At 41.8% G+C, this 22,547-nt stretch overlaps 1 protein-coding gene across 6 annotated transcripts in view; it reads left to right on the top strand.

The window, feature by feature from the left end:
• The window catches only part of POU2AF2 (POU class 2 homeobox associating factor 2), a 487,862-nt gene that overhangs the window by 417,130 nt on the left and 48,185 nt on the right, over positions 1-22,547 (top strand). The gene's annotated exons all lie outside the window — the stretch shown is intronic.

Genomic DNA, 22,547 nt, shown 5'->3' with positions numbered 1-22,547 from the left:
TCTGCACTGTGAGCACTGAGACCAACACGGATTTCGCTCCCATGGACCGTGAGATCGTGACTTGAGCCAAAACCCAGAGTTGGACGCTTAACCGACTGAGCCACCCAGGCGTCCCGAGGAGCCTCGTTTTAATGAAAGCTATACGGTGTCCAATACTGGGTTCAGCTATTCACAGCTCGGCTATTCATGATGGACTAGCACAGTAGAGGAAGGAATCAAACAGAAAATTTGCCAGGCAGAGAGGATCAGCAACATGGCAGGTCACAAGGAGAGTCGTTGCAGAGGGTGGCTGATTCTTGAACTCTTCTGAACCCAGCTGTCCCAGCAGCATGCGTGGCCCTGGGGAAAAAGGTGCCTCATGGGGATGGGAAGACCCATCACACCCAATTCTGCAACACACCAGGTCCATGGGATCCATAAGAGCCCATCCTGCCCCCAGGTAAATACGACACAGAGGAGAGGCATTTTCTTGCCCCGTGCCGTTGGAGCTTGACGGCCTTAGTGCTGGACTTGAATCCAGACTCTTCCATGTAGCGCTGTGACTTTTGGCAAGTGTTTCAACATTCTGTGCCTCAGTATTCAGGCATTCAAGTCAGTATGAGCCCATTCATACAAACCTACTCTTAAGAGTTGGCGCATTCAAGTAACTTATACAAAATAACCCCTTTCTCTGCTGTACGATAGGTGTCTAAATCATTTTCTAATCATTTCTAAATCAGTTTAAATTAATCCCTCCCACCCCTTTCTCTGCACCGACAATCCTACTGAGCCAGGCAGTCAGCCCCATGCTCAGCCACAGCCGACTGAACCCGGAGTGGACGCCTAACGCAAGCATCAGATTCTCTTCCACGGTTCTGAAACTCAGAGTCAGGTCAGACTCCAGCACGATTTTAAAGGATATAAACCTAGAATCAGGTCCTGCATGTGCAAAGAAGAAAGAGCCATTTTGCAAAAATAGAGAACAGTGATGTAGGCAGAGAGAGGGGCAGAGACGTGAGCAGGGGGAGGGAAGAGGAGGCCAGCTACACTTCCTACCCTTGCTTCAGGGAGGTACCCCTGTATCCTTTCAGTGATGTTCACACATGCTTAAGCTTATCCACATGGCATTCTGATTCTTGGCAGCTGTCTTCATCTGTTCAGCCTGCTACAACAAGAATATTATAGACTGAGTGGCTTAAACAATAAACACTTATCTCTCACCGTTCTGCAGACTGGGTAGTCGAAGACCAAGGTGCTGTCAGATTCAGTGTCTGGTAAGGGCTCGCCTCCTGGTTCGTAGATGGCCGCCAGCTCACCGCGTCCTCACATGGAGTTGACAGACCTCTCTGCAGTCTCTCTTATAAGACCACTAATGCCACTCAGGAGGTCTCTACCCCCATGACCTAATCACCTCCCAAAGGCTCCATCCCCCAATACCATCATAGTGGGGGTCAGGTGTCAACATACAAATTTGGGGAGAACCAGAAACATCACAGCATCAAACAATCCCAACTAACACAACTGCCCCCCACAGAGGCATAGACAGGGTAGTACCTCTCCAAGTGTCATTCTTAAACAAGGTGTAGCCACAGACAAGATTAGAAGCCAGATCCCAGACGTCCCAACATCTCCATAGCTATTGCTATTGGCAGAGTATGAGGTAGGGAGTCCCACATCACCTCACAGGGCCATAGGTAGAAATTGGAATGTGCTCTAGTTCGAGCTGAAGAGCCTCTGGACCGTCTTTCATATGACTCTGTACATCATCAGACCAAATTATCTACCAAACTCTCCCATTAGTTTTGTATCTTAAAGCTATCTTTTAATCTGTTTTAAAGTGTACCATAAGGGGCACCTGGGTGGCTCAGTCAGTTAAGCACCTGACTCTGGATTTCAGCTCAGGTCATAATCCCAGGGTTGTGGGATTGAGTCCCACTCTGGGCTGTGCCCTGAGTGTGGAGCCTGCTTAGGATTCTGTGTCTTCGTCTCTCTGTCACTCTCTCTCTCTCTCTCTCTCTCCCTCTGCCCCTCACCCACGCCTGTGTTCTCTCTCTCTCTAAAATAAAAAAAATTTAAATAAAGTGTACTGTAAATAGCTATGACTAGAATTACCACATTTCAGAATTCTCATTTTTAATCTATATTTAGCTTTAAGCTAAAAAAAAATCTATAGATGAGAAAAAATATAAAAGGAACTGTGATGACACATCATTCCTATTTTGGCTTGCTGGGGTAACATCAGGATGCTGTTACTGGAAATGAGAGGGTTTCTTCAAAGGCAAAATCCCAGTATGCCCTTTACCATCTGTCTGTGTGTGTGTGTATGTGTGTGTGCACGCGCGTGCATACATGAGCGTGCATGAGTGTATATGTGTGTGTGCATGAGCATGTGTGTGTGCATAGGTGTGTGAATATGGGGAGCCATGTGTGCATGTGTGTGTGCACTTGAGCATGTGTGTGTGCTGTATGTACATGAACATGTATATGTGCATGTGTGTGTGTACATGAGTATGTGTGTCTGCATACGTGTGCATGTGTGAAAGTGGTAAATGACCAGTCACAAATCCTCTCTGCTTCATAGGTTCTTTCTCTGCTCCAGATGCTTCCTCCTGGTTTCACTCCTGCCTCCTAGTCCAAGATGCTTAAGAGAATAGGCTCTGGGACAGAGTTCTGGGTTCTAATCCTGACTCTATCACATAGGGCTGTGACTTTAGGCAATTGTTTTCACTTTTCTGTGCCTCGATCTTCTCATCTATGAAAAGGGGCTACTGACAGTACCTATTTCATAATTTTGTGAAGATGAAATGAGTAGAATAAAACTCTTAGAACCTTGCTTAGTGCTGGGGCACCTGGGTGGCTCAGTTGCTTAACAGGCCAACCTCGCCTCAGGTTATGATCTCGTGGTTTACGAGTTTGAGCCCCGCATCAGGCTCTGTGCTGACAGCTTGGATCCTGGAACCTGCTTCGGATTCTGTCTCCCTCTCTCTCTGTCTCTCCCCCACTTGCACTCTGTCTCTCTCTTTCCTTTTCTCTCTCAAAAAAAAAAAAAAATAAGTAAACATTTAAAAAAATTAAAAAAAGAACCGTGCTTAGTACTGAATAAACACTCAAAAATTCTAAGTGTTATTATTATTAGTCATACCCCTTAGTTATCAGAAAATACTTTCTTCTTTGCCTGAGTGGCAGATACACCCCTCAATTTCGGGTTGAAACTGTTCTGTCTATTGGTGAAATCCTGACTCATTAAATCCAGAACTCAACATAAGATTTTCTGGTGTTAAGCTCTGCTGTAAGGATCTATTAGCCCCTAGGGTGTCATCATCTCAGACCTGCTCTCACTTTTAAGATTGTATAACCTGGCCCCTGCCTTGTATAGACCCCACAGCTGCAGATTATCTACCTTTTTTTCTCAAGAGCTCTATCTTCTCTGCTTCTGACCCCCCACAAGCTACTTTACATCTTCATCACCCTAGAGATCCCCCTCTTTCCTAGAAAAGACTCCATCCACTTCTACAAGGAGTAAGTCAGCATGTTCAAGGTTTGTGCCCAAGTTACACATCCTCCTGTAGACTATCCTCCCTTTCACTGCCCCGGCGTCCTCAGGGGCCCATTCCGATCGTGACCCTGCCTGTCATCTTGGGTCACATTTCAATCCACACATTTTTAGGGAAATTTGAAGACACAATATCATGTGCAAGAAGGGCCTGTTCAGGGAGAAGCAGCAATTTCAGTATGACTGAGGCACATAGCCTGTGTGGGAGGGATGGCAGGGAAGAGCCAGAGATGTGGAGAGGTCTTAATGGGTCAGGTCAGGGGTTCAACCTTTGTCTGATTGTCAGTAAGGAGGCGTGGAGCAGCGTTAAGCAGGACAGTCATCCTCAGGTCTGCATTTGAGAAGTAGAACTCTAACTGGAGCAGAGAAAAGGGATAAAAACAAAAGTGACCACATATATGGAGGACACATGAAAGGCAATTTTTGGAGCCACCATTGAGAAATGGCAAGAAACAACTTCAAGGATGGAGAAGAGGGGCCAGTGGGAGAAGTTGGGTACACTCAGCAGTGTTTGGATTTTGAGATTTTGAAGGTGATGAGTGGGAGGAAGTCTAAAGCTTCTGGCTTGAGCAACTAGAATAGACATGACATGCCTTTAACCAAAGTTGGCAAATACCAGAGAAAGAGAAATGACATGAAATAAGTTCACTTTGGGACACGTCCACTGTAATGTTCATTTCAGATGCTCACAGACATCTAAGTGAGCAACATCTACTAGGCACTTTGAAGTTTAGGTCTGGCACTCAGGTATAATATACCAATTTAGGTATTTACGTAAAGATGGAAGTTTGGTGCCCTGGAAGTAATGGGATTAACCAAATACATTAATCAAATAAGGTATATAGCAGAAGTGAAGAAGACGGTCAAATATGGAACCTAAGGAAGACCAGCATTTAAGGGATGCACAAAATAATGTGGATACCGGGAGGGAATACCAAAATGGTTGGAAGACAACCAGGAGAAAGTAGTATAGCTCAAAAGCTAAGAGGTAAACAAGTTCAGGAAGGAAGTGGTCAGAAGTGTGAAATGCTACCAGTCAAGTAATACAAGTCGAACAAGGACTGAAAGCCAAAAATACCCATTGGATTTGGAGACTACATAAGAAAATTGGAACCCTTGGGTAGTGATTCTCAACATAGTGATCCTCTCTTGAAGTGGAGGGGTGAGTGGAGTGTTTGGATTCTCAGTCGTTTGAGTTAATCCCAACATTCATTTGTTACTGATGGCATTTGATCACTGGGGACTTTCCAATTTGTATGTGTGTGTATGTGTGGAGAAGGTCGCAGAGCCAAAGCCTAAACTTCATATCTACGGTGATGCCAGGCAAGTGTCCAGGAAGAGTCCAGGGAGCTCAGAATAATTAGGGGGATTAGCGCCAGCATCAGGTCCTCAGGGTCAAGAATTCTAAATAATGAGGGATAATGGCTACCTCTTAAGGAGAAAAATGTGGGTGGTATACCAGATGGACAAGGAACTCACTATGGAAGGAGAAAAATTGGAACACCACAGCAAGAAATATATCCAGTTTTAATGTGAAACAGAGGTACGTGTCTAAAAGTGAGAAGTGAGAAGTGGAGTAAACCAAGAGCAAGTAAAACACAAGAGCTCAACAACCTAGGGGCTAGTAATGAATGAGTGTGCGTGGCTCGAGGAACAGTACTCTAACAGCAATGGACAGGGGACTTATTCTTTACATCTTGATGGCAATAACTAGAAGAGACAACATTTAGAACACCAGAATCAGTGAGAGTAGAAATCACAAGAGAGGTGGTGTTAGAAAGTCAGTCATAATGGGGTGACAGTGATACAGCATGAACTCAGAAAGACTGCCAAAGATCTCTCGTAAAACTGCTCGTCTCCCCTCATGGCCTGAGAAATGAGAAACAAGTGATTTTTGTGGCGAGGGCTGTGATTCAGATACACTATGAACATAACGGTCTTCATTAACTCAGCATCGGGCTATTATTGGGGCAAATGTGTGTCATCTGTATAAATATATGCTCATCTGTTTGGCAAACTTGAGCCATAACGAAAAGCTGAGCCCTTAGGACAGACTGTAAGTTCCGTGAGGCACAAAGGGTATCTGTGTTGCCTGCCTTAGCATTCCAAGGTCAGTGTCCTATATCCGGTCTCTGACGTCAAGGAGCTAAGATTTGATCAAAAGTAAAGTACATGTGGATGCTAAGAGAGACATAGAAGGAAGTGTAATTGGTGGCTCAGATTTTAATTTGAGAGAGAAATAATTGGATGATACGTAAAAAGAGCATCAAAAACTCGTGCTGTACTGGCACATAGTAAACACTTAATAAATGATTGTTAGGGCGCCTGGATGGCTCAGTCGGTTGAGCATCCAACTTCAGCTTGGGTCATGATCTCGCGGTTTATGAGTTCGAGCCCCATGTCGGGCTCTGTGCTGACAGTTTGGAGCCTAGAAGCCTGCTTCAGATTCTGTGTCTCTCCCCTCTCTGCCCCTCCCATGCTCATGCTCTGTCTTCCAATAATAAATAAACGTTAAAAAATTTTTTTAAATAAATGATTGTTATTCCTAATACTATATAGTGTGCTCATTTTAGGCAATTCCTCCAAAAAGAGGGTATCTTGGGGAAATCCTAAAGCTTTCAGATAGGCTTGTAACCAGCCACGAATCTGGCTTTGGGTACAGTTTCAACCTCCCTAACAGAGCATAATGTCATCTCTTCAGACGAGCAGAGTGTTTTTAAGACAGATGGTTTAGATCAGTTATCTTATTATTCAAAAGTCTGCCCCTCAACAGGAATCCGTACAAGTTTAAACTGAAGATGAGTGGTCATTCTCAGCTAGAGTCATCCCCCATCTTGAAAAATACCTCTTCCCTTATGTTTTGGTTACACTTTCCTTTGATGGACAAACAGCTCCAGCTGTTTCAACCCTTGGAGTGCCTCAAGCCTTCCTGGGCAGGCTTTATATCCCACTCTTCCTATGGAGACAAGGGGCTCTGCATTCAGCCCCTGAGGAGTAGAAAGGACCCACAGTTTCCCTCTGATCTTAGCCTAATTATTTTTATAAATATAAATACAGCCCCTTAGACTGCAGCTCTGTAGATCTATTCACTCAGCAAAGAGTAACACCCAGTATGTCGGTACGAGTACAATTCTTAGAAGGAAACAAAAAGTCAGAAATTTTAACACACTAGTTGTTGAATATGCAAATTTTGTTGGGTGAACAGAAGAAAGTTCACTGATAGCTGGAACTCTTCCTAAATTCATACTGACAAACGTTCCAAAACATGATGGTCCATTTCATTTGTTTTGCCTCCATATACAACATTTTGGGTTTTTTGAAGGTACACTGATACTTTTTCTCCTTTCTTTAAAATGTTACTTATTTTTCAGAGAGATGGACAAACGGAGTGTAAACAGGGGAGGGGCAGAGAGAGGGTGGGGACACAGACTCCAAAGCAGGCTCCAAGCTCCGGGCTGTCAGCACAGAGCCCAATGCGGGGCTCGAACTCACGAACCCTGAGATCATGACCTGAGTGGAAGTCGGATGCTCAACAGACTGAGCCACCCAGGTGCCCTGATACTTTTTTTTAAACTTCTGGCCTTGGTTTATGCAAGATCACGACCCGTTTGTAATCTAACAAGCAGGTGGTAGTTGACTCCCTCCTAGTGAAGGACAGTGTGTTTGGAACATCATAATAAAGACAGATCTGATGTCACAAACAGCAAGACAAAGTTTCCTTCAAATGAAAGGCTAGTCAGTGAATTTCTCATTCCATCAAGTGTGGTAGCCTCCATTTTGTAGTTGGATCATTATAATTTATTCATCCATTTGATATTTGAGATCTAAAGATTCAAGACTGAAAAATCTACTGTCCACTAGCTTTGAACCTGATAGATAGACGTGGTTCCTTTTATTCAGGCAGAAACTTGAGTGCTGCCTCCTAAGATGTCAGACAGCATGTACCGACTGTGTTAGTGACGTCCCTGGAGAAAAGTTCATTTTTCTTGCCAACAGTAATTCTTCTGGGAATAGCTTCCTGGCTTAGGTAAAAATAGCTATTTTCATCAGTCATCCTGCTTCCTGTTCAGCTTCTTTATACATACAATTTCTACAAATGGAAAGAATGTGGGGAAGCGGGGCTTTCAATATTATCAAATTCATAGGCTGCATCTGTATTGAAGTACAGCTTATGGTAGAAATTAAAAGGAAATAAAAATGAGTAAGCACTTCTCAAATATCAAAAAGACTGCCAATTACAGATGCTTCCCCCTTATTGACATTAGAAGATGGGACACCTGGGTGGCTCAGTTGGCTAAGCATCCGACTCTTGGTTTTGGCTCAGGTCATGATCTCATGGCTTCGTGGGTTCGAGTCCTGCATCCGGCTCTGCACTGGCACTGTGGAGCCTGCTTAGGATTCTCTCTCTCTCTCTCTCTCTCTCTCTCTCTCTCTCTCTCTCTCTTCCCCTCTCCCTCTCCCCCCCTCTCTGCCCCTCCCCCACTTGCACTGCCTGTGTCTCTCTCAAAATAAAGTACGTTGAGTTCTGATAGCTACTTTGAGATAGCTAATGAGAATAAAAACAGAAGTGAGGAGTCTAAGATGTGGTTACTCAGGGTTATCCCCCTCGACCCACCAGGGAAAATGCTTTTATACTGAGGATGTCTCTCCCTGATACATTCTGTAAAGTTACCAAGATGTCACTTTTTTAGATAGCCTTTTAATTGAGGTATGATTTACATAGAGTGAAATGCATAAATCTTAAGGGTACAGTTCAGTGAGTTTTCTTGTTTTAATTGAAGTATAGTTGATATACAGCATTATATTAGTTTCAGGTGTACAACATAGTGATTCCATATTTAAATATCTTAGGAAATGCTCACCACTGTTAAGTGTGGTTACCATATGTCACCATACAAAGTTATTACAATATTATTGACTAAATTCCCTGTGCTGTACCTTACATCTCTGTGACTTATTTATTTCATACCTGGAAGTTTGTAACTCTTTAATCCCTTTCCCCTATTTCTCCCATTCCCTGCCCCTTAGCAACCACCAGTTTGTTTCCTATATCTACAAGTCTGTTTCTGTTTTGTTTTGTTTGTTCATTTGTTTTTGTGTTTTAGATTCCACACATAAGTGAAATCATATGGTATTTATCCTTCTCTTTCTGACTTATTTCATTTAGCATAATACCCTCTGGGTCCATCCTTGATGCAAATGGCAAGATCTCATTCTTTTTTATGGCTGTTTCCACAGGGTCTGTACCAGTTTACATTCCTACCCACAGTCCACATGAGGGGTCCCTTTTCTCCACATCCTCACCAACACTTGTTATTTCTTGTCTTTTTGATCCTGGCCACTCTGACAGGTGTGAGGCGATATCTCATTGTAGTTTTGATTTGCCTTTCCCTGATGGTTAGGGTTGTTGAGCATCTTTTCGTGTATTGTTGGCCACGAGATGTCAATTTTTCATGTCCTAGAGATTATCTAGATATAGAGTAAAGATAATAAAGGTGGCTCACACATTTAGAAAACATAGACTTCCTTTACTATCTAGATCACTTGTCAGCCTCTGGCTTAAAAAGAAAAAACAAAACAACACAGGACCAAATGATCAAACTAGTTTTGTTTTTAACAAAAATATCATATTCTACCCCCAATTCATGAGGTTACGTATTAAAATCATGGAACTTCAGGGGCACCTGGGTGGCTCAGTTGGTTAAGCGTCCGACTTCATCTCAGGTCATGATCTCACGGTTGGTGGGTTCGAGCCCTGTGTTGGGCTCTGTGCTGACAGCTCAGAGCCTGGAGCCTGCTTCGGATTCTGTGTCTCCCTCTCTCTGTCCCTTCTGTCCCCCCCTCTCAAAAATAAATAAACATTTAAAAAAATTTTTTTAATAAGAAAATAAAACCATGAACTTCAGAGCTGGAAAGAACCTCTTTAAGGCATAAGGAGACTTAAGGTTTGAGAAGCCCTGTGTGATTCCAGGATGCAGCCAAGTTTGAGAAACAGTCTTCCAGATTCATTCTCCTTAACTTTTCAAGGGCCAATGAATCACTTGTGAACTTGCAGAGGTGCACATTCTGACTCAGTAGGTCTGGAGTGAGGCCAAAATTCTGCATTTCTAACAACTTCCCAGGTGAAGCTGATGTTGCTTCCCACGGTTACACTCTGGGCAGCTAGGTCTCAGAGATCTCCCAGCCCAGTGGCCACCAGACTGTGTTCTGAGAACCCTAGGTCTCTGTGGAGAGTTCTGGGCAGGTTCCACGATCCCAGATGTACATCTGCTCACCTGAGCTTGCACCCATCACCTGTTCTCCACCAGCACCTCTCCCAATTTAAATTGTCACTTAATGTCATTGTCATTGGTTGACTTTATAATGTGTAAATATTGTAAATGTGAACTATTTTACATATAACATTTTGTTTGAGAAGAGAGTATACTGCTAAAAACACTTCTCCAGTTCCTTCCATTATACACATAAAGAAACTGAGACCCGGAGAAGACAAATGACTTTATGGAAATCACGTCACACTTAGTTATAGGCCAACATAATTCCCTTTCACAACACCTAGTTTCCTTGTATAATTCAAGAGAAACCAACCCAACTGAGGCCAAAGCAATGGGAAGGCAATCTGGGTTATATGTCTGCCTGTTTATATACTAGTGGTTGAGCAAAGAGAGCAAGGAGTCCCAGGAATGCCGACGTAGCCCCTGGGCACACCCAGTACAGTCCAGTAGTTTGGAGGTTGGTCCTAACCAGGGTTGTGTTGAAATGGAAGGAAAAGATAGGGATGCATGTATCCTTTTGAATTAGTGTTTTCATATTCTTTGGGTAAATACCCAGTAGTGCGATTACTGTATCACATGGTAGTTCTACTTTTAATTTTTTAAGGAACCTTTGTGCTGTTCTCCACAGTGGCTTTAATAGTTTGCATTCCTATCAACAGTGCACATGGGTTCCTTTTCCTCCATGTCCTCCCCAACACTTGTGCTCTTTCTTGTGTTTTTTATTACAGCCATGCTGACATGTGTGAGGTGATATCTCATTGTGGTTTTGATTTGAATTTCCCTGATAATGAGTGATACTGAGCATCTTTTCATGTGTCTGTTGGCCATCTGTAAGTCTTCTTTGGAAAAATGTCTATTCGTGGGCACCTGACTGGCTCAGTCAGTTGGGCATGTGACTCTTGATTTCGGCTCATGTTATGATCCATGGTCATGGGATCAAGCCCCACATCAGCAGGCTTTGTTAAGGATGTGGAGCCAGCTTGTCTCATGCTCTCTCTCTCTCTCTCTCTCTCTCTCTCAAAAATAAAATGAAAGAGAGAAAGAGAAGGAAGGAAGGAAGGAAGGAAGGAAGGAAGGAAGGAAGGAAGGAAAGGGGAAGGAGAGGGGAAGAAAGAAAGAAAGAAAGAAAGAAAGAAAGAAAGAAAGAAAGAAAGAAAGAAAGAAAGATTTCTATTCAGTTCAGGTACTCTGCTTATTTTTTAATTGGATTATTTTGGGGGGGGGTTTTGTGTTAAGTTGTACAAGTTCTTTATGTATTTTGGATACTAACCCTTTATCATATATGTCATTTGCAAATACCTTCTCCCATTCATTAGGTTGCCTTTTAGTTTTGTTGATAGTTTCCTTTGCTATGCAGAAACTTTTTATTTTGATGTAGTCCCAATAGTTTATTTTTGCTTTTGTTTCCCTTGCCTCAGGAAATATACCTAGAAAAATGTTGCTACAGCCAATGTCAGAGACATTACTGCCTGGGCTCTCTTCTAGGCTTTTTATGTTTTCAGGTCTAACATTCAGGCCCTTAATCCATTTCGAGTTTATGTTTGTGTATGGTGTAAGAAAGTGGTCCAGTTTCATTCTTTTGCATGTAGCTGTCCAATTTTCCCAGCATCATTTATTGAAGAGACTGTCTTTCCCCCATTGTGTATTCTTGCCTCTTTTGTCAAAGATTAATTGACCATATAAGCATGGGTTTATTTCTGGGCTTTTTATTTCTGTTCTATTGATCTATGGGTCTATTTTTGTGCCAGTACCATAGTGTTTTGATTACTACAGCTTTGTAATATAACTTGAAATCTGGAATTATGTTACCTCAAGTTTTGTTTTTCTTTGTCAAGATTGCTTTGGCTTTTCAGGGTCTTTTGTGGCTCCAAACAAGTTTTATGATTGTTCTTGCTCTGTGAAAAATGCTGTTGGTATTTTCATAGAGATTGCATTAAATCTGTAGATTGCTTCAGGTAGTACAGGCAAAAACTATAAAAACACTAATTGAAAAAGGCATATGCACCCCTATATCTATAGCGGCATTATCAACAATAGCCAAGTTATGGAAGCAGCCCAAGTATCCATCAATAGATAAAAAGATAAAGAAGATGTGGTGTGTATACACACACACACGCACACACACACACAGACACACACACACAATGGAACATTATTCAGTAATAAAAAGGAGTTTAATCTTGCCATTTGCAGCAACATGGTTGGAGGTAGAGAGTATAATGCTAAGCAAAATAAGTCAGTCAGAGAAAGACAAATACCATATGATTTCACTCATATATGGAATTTAAGAAACAAAGACACAAACACAGGAAATAAAGACAGACAAACCAAGAAACAGACACTTGACTATAGAGAACACACTAGTGGCTGGCAGAGGGGAGGTGGGGGGGGGATGGGGGAAACAGGTGGAGGGGATTAAGAGCACACTTATCATGATGAGCACTGAGTAAGGTACAGAATTGTTGAATCACCATATTGTATACCTGAAACTAACATCTCTGTTAGCTACATTAGAATTAAAATAATAGTTACAAAAAGGAAATGGAAGGAAAATCATTTTAGAAGCTGCAAGAAAAAGAGGAGGAAAGAAACCATGATTTGAAGAGAAAATTTTGAGCTCTAGAGAACTAGAGACCAGAAAGCCAAGAAATAAAAAATGGAAAGAGAGTGAGAGAAAGATGGAGAGGGTCAGACAGGGAGAACCAGGAAGGCAGTCTCAAAGCTATCCTGGTACCGAGGTAGGAGCTACTCATCAAGAGCTCTGTGGCCAGGAAGGGGTTTGTGGAAGCAGACATCTTGCTGCTTAGAGGACTGTAGAGACCACAGCTCTGATTTGGAATCGGGGGGACCCAGCTGGAAACAGATGGCACACTCAAACAGAATAATTGAGGAGACTTCCATGAAGGGACTAGTCACAAAGATGACAGAGTCAGTGGAAAGCAGGATCGGTGGAGCATCTTGGAGCTAGCAACAGCAGAGAGCTTTCACCACCCCTCGGCCTGACCAAGCAAGGACAAGCATTTACAGAAATTCAGTGAGACCTATAGCTGAAGACAAGGGCTGCCCAGGGCAACAGCAACCATGACCTCTGGTCCAGCCACTGCCAACCCACAACCCAGCAATGAGGGCTCCTGGGGGAATAAATACCTTGACCTTCTTCTCCTTCAACCTTAATTTTCTCCCGTTGGCTGAACCTGACCAGATGCCAAAGGGCAAGGGAGCTTAGGGTTGATTCAGTCCATGGAGGTCCACCTCTTGGGACACAGAGTGAGGAGGCAGGTGAATCTGGAGCACAGAGAGACCGGTCCCTGATCTCCGGACATCTTGTAGTCACAGCGTACTCTTCGCTCTTACGGCACATGCCTTCCCCCTCTCTGTTCCCATGTGGAAGGATCCTCTTGCCACCTCCTCTGTGTGTGGAAATCCTCTCAGCTGTAAAGGCTGGGGCTACACAGGTGGTTTATACAGTAAACCTTCCATCTTGGGTACACTAGTGATGTCCACTCAAAGGAACAGTAAGCTTTTGGAAGTCAGGGGCCATAATTGTCTCTAGCAGAGAAGACAGCCTATTCCCAGCAGCCTGCTCAGCAGAAGCTGTCGTGTAATTCTCAATGCCCAGGGCTTAGCTTCTGCACACGAACAGGTCACTGTGCAATCAGGGAGGCAGCATGCCAGTGAGAACCCGGAGATGCCTGTTACATTGTTGTCCAGCTTGCCTGTCCCGGGTGCCCTGCCTCCCCTAGTCACGTGATCCTTGACCATCGTGGTCTAAATCCAGCCTGCTTAGGGACTTGTAATCTCTACAATGCATCAACATTTGTCAATTAGCTGCCATCACTTAAAATTCAGGACATGATGCATAATCTTGGTGTACAGGGTTTTTTTTAGAAAATGGGAAAATTTGGCAACGTTGCTTCCCATTCTCTTGTGATAACAGCCAGCTGGAGCGGCGCAGTGACTGCTCCTTCAAAATGAATACATGCTGTCCAGTCCATTCACTACACTCCCCATCTAGTCTGCCTTCCTCCCTGATAGGAGCTGACCTTTCCCCCGACCATCCCAGTATGAGAGCCCTGCTTTATGGGCATCGTGGCTACAACTCTTCCTCCCTGCTTCCTGCCTTCTGACCAGTCATCCCTCACTGATCCTGAGTGGAATCCCTGAAGCCCTCACCCTACTCTAAACAAGCTCATCTCTTCCCTCAGCCCCATTTTACAATGTCTCTTCCATTCCCTTCTATTGTGCGTTGAACTGTGTTCCCCCAAAATATATGTTGTAGTCTGAACCCCCGTATATGTGAATGTGACCTTATTTGGAAATAGGGTCTTTACAAATATAATTCAACTAAGATGAGGTCATCCTGGATTTGGGTGGCCCTTATAAGGACAGAGAGATTTGAAGACACACAGGACATGCAGAGAAGGTCATATGAAGTTGGAGGCAGAGACTGGAGTTATGGTGCCATGAGCCAGGAAATGCCAAGGATTGCCCACAACCACCAGAAGCTAAAAGAGGCAAGGAAGGTTCTTCCGGAGCTGTCCAGATCATGGCTTTGCTGACACCTTCATTTCAGACTTCTTGCCTCCAATACTTAGAGGGAATAAATTTCTGTTCTTTTAAGCCATTGTGTTCATAGTTTAGTTGACCCTTAAACAACGTGGGTTTGATCCACACAGATCCACATACACATGGATAATTTTCTGTAACTATAGGACCATACTATAAATGTATTCTCTCTTCTTTGTGATTTTCTTAGTAACATTTTCTTTACTCTAGCTTACTTTATGGTAAGAATACACTATATAATACATATAATATAACAAAATATGTGTTAATCTACTGTTTGTGTTATCAGTAAGGCTTCTGGTCAACAGTAGGCTATTAGTAGTTAAGGTATTGGGGAGGACAAGAGTTATATACAGATTTTCAACTGCATGGCAGTCAGCACCCATACCCCCCAGGTTGTTCAGGGTCCACTGTATTTTTTGTGACAGCTCTAAGAAACCAATGCTCCTCCCTTTAAGTGAAACTAGGATTTTTCTCTTAAGATGCTCACAAGGATGCTTCAAGGGTTGACATTCTGTTGGTGCCAGGGTCCTCAGGGTAAATAAAGCAAAGCTATTTCTTGCTCTTTGGTCCCGGACTTTGACCAGAGAAGACAGCTGGAAGTTCAAGGGCACTGTGAGAAGACCAGGAAGCAGGTTCTCTGCTCAGATACTTTTTGGTGCTGAATTCAAGCTTGAAAGCAGGGGCTCATGGCAGATGTCTTCCCTGCTGTCTCCCCAGCCTGTCTACAGTGCCGGTACATAGTAGGCATTTACTGAGCATGTGTCGAATGAATGAGTATTAGCAGTTAGAGCCTTCGAGAGGCATGCTACTTTGTCTCTGGCTAAGTGTCCCAGCCTTGAGTACTGACCGACTTGACCCAAAAGTGTGAGCTAGATGCATGTTTACTTGAGTGGCAAGTGTCATTTCTTTGAAACATTGGAAATGAAAAACCAGTTTCATGGTATAAATACAGAAAACTTAGAGGGTAGAGTTGAAGATTAATTGGGAGTCAGACCTACTGTTCTCAAATGATGGCTCTCTCATTTCTTACAATAGTTTTTATCAAACCAAAAGTTTGAATATTTAAATACACATTTCAGTATGTAAATAGATGCCATTACAAGAAAAGTGTTGTCTCTGTCTGGGCAAACACAGCAGACACTCAAGACAAGACTTGGCCACATGGTGACAGGCCAACTGTAGGAGTGGGATGTGCCTTCCCATCATCTGCAGTGACGTGAGACACTGGGCCAAATGGGTTCCAGCCTTAATTCCTCTGTCTACACTCATTGCTGACTCTTGGCAAATTGGAAGTCTTCACTAATTACCAAGAAACGATGAATACTCTATCAATTTAGGAGGTTTATGATTTGGGTATTTTTTAAATGCCTGCAATTGCTTTGCTGTTACAAATTGGGCACAACACAACAGAAGAAGACATATTTTTTTCAATAGCACCAAGTTTTGGTGAAATGTATAAAATTTGATTTTTTTTATAAACACCAAGTACTCCTAGTCACAAATATTCCCCAAATGCATCCCTTTAATTGTAGATAAATGTGCATAAAGTAAACACAGTCTACTTTATGCAGAATACAAAGACAAACAATCCCTGAGTCACTCAGAACTGATGTTTGCATAGAATGTAATCCCACTGGAAAGCCATGTTTAAATAATAAAAATATTTTCCTGTGAAGTTTTTGATAAAGGCTGAACTGAAAACAAAATAACTCATATTTATACAGCTAAAACAGAAATATTTTTTAAAGCCTTTTTTGGGTAGCTCCTTAGTGAATTTTACTTCTAAATCCTGAATTCCTTTTGCGAATCCTACTCTAGAAACAGAGATTATCAAGTGCTTCTGGCTCTAGGCTCTGGCTGCAGATGGCTGGGCCTTTTAGCAGGCAGGAAGCATGGGAAATGTTGGCCCAGACGAAGGCACCACGTAAAGTTCCCGGGCCCCAAACGTCAGTGAGAGCAACAATCCCCTTCATTCTCCCTGGGAGCTGTCAGACCATCCAGGGAGGAGCATCCCATTATACAGGCTTCCACCCTCCTCTAAAAGAATGTTAGGTCCAATCCTACCATGCCTTATACCCATTAGCCCCCAAATCTCATCTCTGTCCTGTTGCCTCTGTGACTAATTTTGACCAAATCCTTCAGCTTGATCCTTGGACCTCCCAACCCTCCATCAGCAAACTCTCCTGTGCCTTCGACTTCTCTTGCTTTAAATGAAAACCTGGCTGTGTCCTATGGAAACTCTGTGGCCCCCTGCCTTCTCAGCCCTCTGCCAACAGCCCCACATTCTTCCGGTAAGGGTCTTTGGGTCCCTAGGGCCCCTCCTAAACCACTGTTCACATGTTCTTGATTCTGAGAGGTTCTTGACACCTTCTCCCTCTCCTCACTGCTGATGTCTCCTCAACTTGTAATCCCTTCCATCATTTTTGAATAATTCAACTCCTAGACATGAGTTGGTCCCCCCAACTCATTATCATTCTCTGTCGTCTAATATGAGCTTTTTAAAAAATTTTTTTTAATGTTTATTTATTTTTGACAGAGAGAGAGAGACAGAGCATGAGTGGGGGAGGGGCAGAGAGAGAGGGAGGCACAGAATCCGAAGCAGGCTCCAGGCTCTGAGCGGTCAGCACAGAGCCCAACGCAGGGCTCAAACTCACAGACCGCGAGATCATGGCCTGAGCCAAAGTTAGTCACTCAACCGACTGAGCCACCCAGGCGCCCCTAATATGAGCTTTAACAAACACATGAAAAATATATGGTTAAGATGTTCAGGGTTACTAACAAGTCAAGCAAATTCAAACAAAACCCATCAGTTTCAATATTATCGGACTGGCAACATTTTTGAAATGATAAGCCTGATAATACTGAGTGTGTTGAAGATGTGGATATGTGAGAATTCTCACCCACGGAGTAGACTGTACATTGGTGCAGCCACAGCAGAGATAAATTTTGTAAAAAAAAAAAAAGCCAGGTTGGAGAGAAACAAACCCAGAAATAGTGCTTCTAGATACATGTGCATGGAAACACATTGGAAAGTTGATTTCATTATTGTTTATACCAGTATGACAACCCAAATGCCATCAACAGATGGGTGGAGGATTAACTGTGGCTTATAAATACACTGGAATAGTACATAGCAATTAAAATACACATACAAAACAATAAACACACAAATTTGGATAAAGGTTGTCTCTGGGGTAAGAAACAGTGTGACTAGGGAAGAGTACAGGGTCTTCATCTATATCTACTATATTTCACCTATCATATGGAAAAGGAGGAAAGAACAGTACACAGATTAAATTAGTCTGAGTAACAAGTAAATGTTTTAAAAACAAAAAAATGTGCAGTCAATTCTGGTTTCCAACAAGATTGGAAACCTTAGATAACTTAAGAATTTCAAATAATGTCTCAGTAATATAAATGCTTCCCACATAGGAAAAAAGAAGGATGTTTGGCAGTTATTCCATTACTTGTACTGGTGTCAGGTATCTAAGCTTACTATTTGCATGAAATTAATTCATATGAAGAATCAATTATTCTCGGGTATTTAATATTGATCACAATTACCAAATAACAGTTAATCCCCCACCACACCTTGTCCTATATGGAAACAATCTTATGCAAGTACAAATCTCCAAAACGTTCAGCAAAAAAAAAAAAAAAAAAAAAAAGACAAGAAAAAAAAAGTAATTTGTTTCTACACCTGGCCTTACTTAAGGAGAGCAATGCTTTATTTATTCAACATCATTGTGAAATGAAGTGTTTCAAATAATTTTATGCCTTTCAGTGCCAAGACTTTTTTTTTTTTTATTAATAATTTTAACCACTTGGATTGAAATCATTTTTGGAAAGCTGTTACACATGTGGGTGTTTTTCTCCTTTTTCTTAAGATAGTAGACAGAATATGCTTAAGGTTTTCACGTTGACCTGGGGTCAAGATCACTTAGGCTCCTAATCTCATTTTGTTTTATAATTCCAGAGGGCCCTTGCCCACCTTTGTCTCCAGGAAATATGTGTGGTAGTGGCTCCCTCCGTACTTTGGGATGCTAAACAATCAGTGAGTGTTTCTTCAGAAAATTGCTCTCTTTCATATCCATTTAAGCCGTTACTTGAGTCAGTCTCGCTGAGCTTGAGTAAAACATCTATTTGTAAGCACACATACATCAATATCCCTTTATCTCCACAATGCTTCCGACTGATCTTGTCCATATTTCATAATTATCTTCGCCAGAATCAATAGCAGTAATCTGTACATAAGGACTGTTGATCCCAGCAGTAAGTGACTGCAAGGCTGGGGGGTTGAATTGGTGTGTCTTTTTTAAGCTCATGTCTTTCCTTTACTCTCAGGCCGTGCAGGTCGTGAGCCTCCAGCAACACCTTTCTTATTCCTCCTTTCTTGTTTTGTTTAAGTTTATTTATTAATTTTGAGAGAGAGAGAGAGAGAGAGAGAGAGAGAGCACGCGTGTGAGCTGGGAGGGGCAGAGAGAGAGGGAGAGAAAATCCCAAGCTGACTCCACACTGTCAGTGCAGAGCCTGATGCAGAACTCGATCTCACAGATCGTGAGATTATGACCTGAGCTGAAATCAAGGGTCGGATGCTTCACTGACTGTGCCACCCAGGTGCCCCTCTTAATTTCCCTTTCTAATTTGCTGATTGTCATCCATCCAGGACTAAGAAACTGGGTAACTTCTTCTAAAGTAAGAACAAATATACCGTGACCGACAGGGTAGAGCCTTTCCTATGAAGGAAGTGTGTAAGTTTGGGTGTGTGTGTGTTTCTTGTACCTCTGCAATGTCCCAGATAAGCCACTAGAGGCTCCCTCGGAAATGGCAAGGCAGTGCTACACATGGGGCCACTGTCTCATCTGAACCATGATGGAATTTGCCTCTTTTGTTTCCTTCCCTGAACAGACAAGATGGCGTTTGACACTAGCTCTTTCTTATTCTTAAAATGTTTTCAGATAAAATTCTGGTACGTGGAAAGTTTTCTTAGAGTCCTCCTGACAGGCAGATAGCAAAAGCGTCCATCGTAATTACCACTCCCTGCTAGATTTTACAAGTTGCCTACTAGCGTTTAATTCCACTTACGTACAAACAAAGTCTGAACAGGACATCTACTCTCCAAGCCAGGGATCAGCAGACTACAGCCTGCAGGCCAAATGCTGACACTTTTATAAATAAAGTTTTATTAGAATTCAGTTCATTAGTTTCCATATTATCTATGACTGCTTGCATGCTACAATGGTATAGTTGAGTAGTTGAGACAGACTGTCTGGCCCAGAAGGCCTGAGACAGCTACAGAAAAAGTTAACCTACCCCTGATCTAGGTTGACTAGTCACTCTCAGCTAAACAGGTTTATTTCTGCAAAGAGGTGAATTCCAACAATATCTTTCTTTTTTTGAAATGCAAACATGGAAAAATGTAAAATAATCATGTTACTGAGCAAATGCTTAATCGTTTCCAAACTACTTTAATATTGTTGGTCGATTCTTAACGGCTCACATTGTTCACACTGGACAAGGGCAGTTCTAGACAACCCTGGAGACTACCTAAGCATCTCCCAAGAACACCAACTATGAGACCCTGTAACCAAAGTACATCGGAGGGTGCACATTATAATTTTGTCTCAGATATTGAAATGAGATAAGAGATAAAAAATACCTTAAGGGGCTCCTGGGTGGCTCAGCCCATTAAGTGTCCGACTTTAACTCAGGTCATGATCTCATGGTTCATGAGCTCGAGCCCCTCGTTGCGCTCCGTGCTGACAGCTCAGAGTCTAGAGCCTCCTTCAGATTCTCTGTCTGCCTCTCTCTCTGCTCCTCCCTGCTCAAACTGTCTCTCTCTCTCTTTCTCTCTCTCTCTCTCTCAAAAATACACAAACATTAAAAAAAATTTAAAAAAGAAAAAGAAAATACCTTAAAAAAAGTACTTGTGCTGTGCAGAGTAAGCCATAATTGATGTGGTGATACACCCACAGGAAAAATCACAAGCCCTGAGGAATGGCTGGTAATTAATAGACTACAATGTTACTGAGGAAACCTAAAGTTTATACCTTTAAGGAAAACAAAACAGAAATATTATTTGGAAGTACTTACATTGTGTTTGGGTTATAACTATAAAATATTAAGAATAGGAAATACAACATAATTCCTTCCTAAATATGGCACCAGAGAGTAGAATCAATATTTATAATTTGTTTATACTTGATGATACATTTCAAGTTTTTACTTGTTGGATATAGTTACAGTGTTTGAGGGCACATGCTTTGACCCACACTAACGCAAATGCAAGAAACAACTATTTAAATGCTATATGAGTTCTGGGGTGTCTGGGTGGCTCAGTCAGTTAAGCATTCGACTTCAGCTCAGGTCATGATCTCACCATATGTGGGTTCAAGTCCCATGCCGGTCTCTGTGCTGACAGCTCAGAGCCTGGAGCCTGCTTCAGATTCTGTGTCTCCCGATTTCTGCCCTTCACCCACTCACCTGCTCTCTCTCTCTCTCTCTCTCTCTCTCTCTCAAAAAGTAAATAAACATTTTAAAAAGTTAAAAAAAAAAAAAAGAGACGTTCAACTACTTGGCTGTCCAGGCACCCTGGCAATGAATTTTTAAATACAACATCCAAAGCAAAATCCATGGAAGAAGAAATTGATAATAAATTGAAATTTACTAACCTTAAAAACCTTTGCTCTGCAAAAAAATGCTCTTAAGAGAATGAAAAGACAAGCCACAGACTATGGAGGGAGGAATCTCTGCAAAACACTATCCAATAAAGAACTTGTGTTCAAAATAGAAAAAAAATTCTTAAAACTCAACAATAAGAAAACAAAGAATCCAAGTAAAAAATGGGCAAAGTATCTGAGCAGATACCTCACCAAAGAAGATATATGGATAGCAAATAAGCATATGAATAGATGCTCAACACCCATTGCCATTAGGAGACTGCAAATTAAAATGATGAGATATAACCATACATCCATTAAAATGGCTAAAATCCAAAAAACTGACAATACCAATTGCTGGCAAGGATGCAGAACAATAACAACATTCAGCCATTGTGGATAAGAATGCAAAACTGTACAGCCACATGGGAGGACAGTTTGGCAGTTTCTTAGACAGCTAAATTCAGTTTTTTCATATACTCTTAGGTATTTACCCAAGTTATTTGAGAAATTCATGTCTACACAACGATCTGCACACAAATGTTTATAGCAACTTTATTCATAATCGTCAAAAACTGGAAGCGGCCGAGATGTCCTTCAGTAGGTAAATGGATAAATAAACTTTGCAACATCCATACAATGGAATATCATTCCATGATGAAAAGAAACAAGCTATCAAGACACGAAAAGACATGGATAAATCTTAAATGCATATCATTAAATGAAAGAAGCCAGTCTGAAAAGGCTACGTACTGCATGATTCTAATTATATATTTATTTCTCACATCTCATTTTGGTAGACAGGATATTTTGTATCTTAATGCCTTAGTTGAGACCTCTATGTTCATGTCCTGCTATAATTCTGTATGAACACGTATTCAGGGGCCAAGAAATATTTATCCATAAGATAATTCTAAATATAAAGCTACTACCTATATATGTTACTTTAGCCAGATTATAGTTGACCCTTGAACAATCCAGGTTTGAACTGCATGTATCCACTCATATGCAGATTTTTTTACTGTCTGGCATTGTAAATCTATTTTTTCTTCCTTTGGATTTTCTGAACATTTTCTTTTCTATAGCTTCACTTACTGTAAGAATACCATATATAATACATATAACAAAATATGTGCTCATCAACTCTTTATATTATTGGCAAGGCTTCTGGTCAACAGTAGGTGATTAGTGGTTACATTTGGGGGAAGTCAGAAGTTATACCAAATTTTCTCTCGCGTTTAACCCTGTTTTGTTGCAGGAACAACAAACCCCTCCCTTCCTATAATCACAATTTCTACTACTTTGTAACATATATACATGTGCGTACACATTCACATGTGAACAAATGCACTTGCTGTCCCAAAATTGACTCAATAAATACTGGAAGCTGAGTGTTGATGATATATCTGTGTATACTTAATTCTACAAAAGCAATCAAGCAAGAATCTGTCGCTGGAACATATAATTTGAAGCCAGACTTGGACTTCTGAGTTTCCAGCTAAACCACTGGTT

This window comes from Panthera pardus, unplaced genomic scaffold (genome assembly GCF_024362965.1).
Source record: "Panthera pardus isolate Hobbes unplaced genomic scaffold, ASM2436296v1 HiC_scaffold_12, whole genome shotgun sequence".
NCBI classification, from domain to species: domain Eukaryota; kingdom Metazoa; phylum Chordata; class Mammalia; order Carnivora; family Felidae; genus Panthera; species Panthera pardus.
The sequence above is the reverse complement of the archived record's forward strand: the minus strand, read 5'-3'. Positions and strand labels throughout refer to the sequence as shown.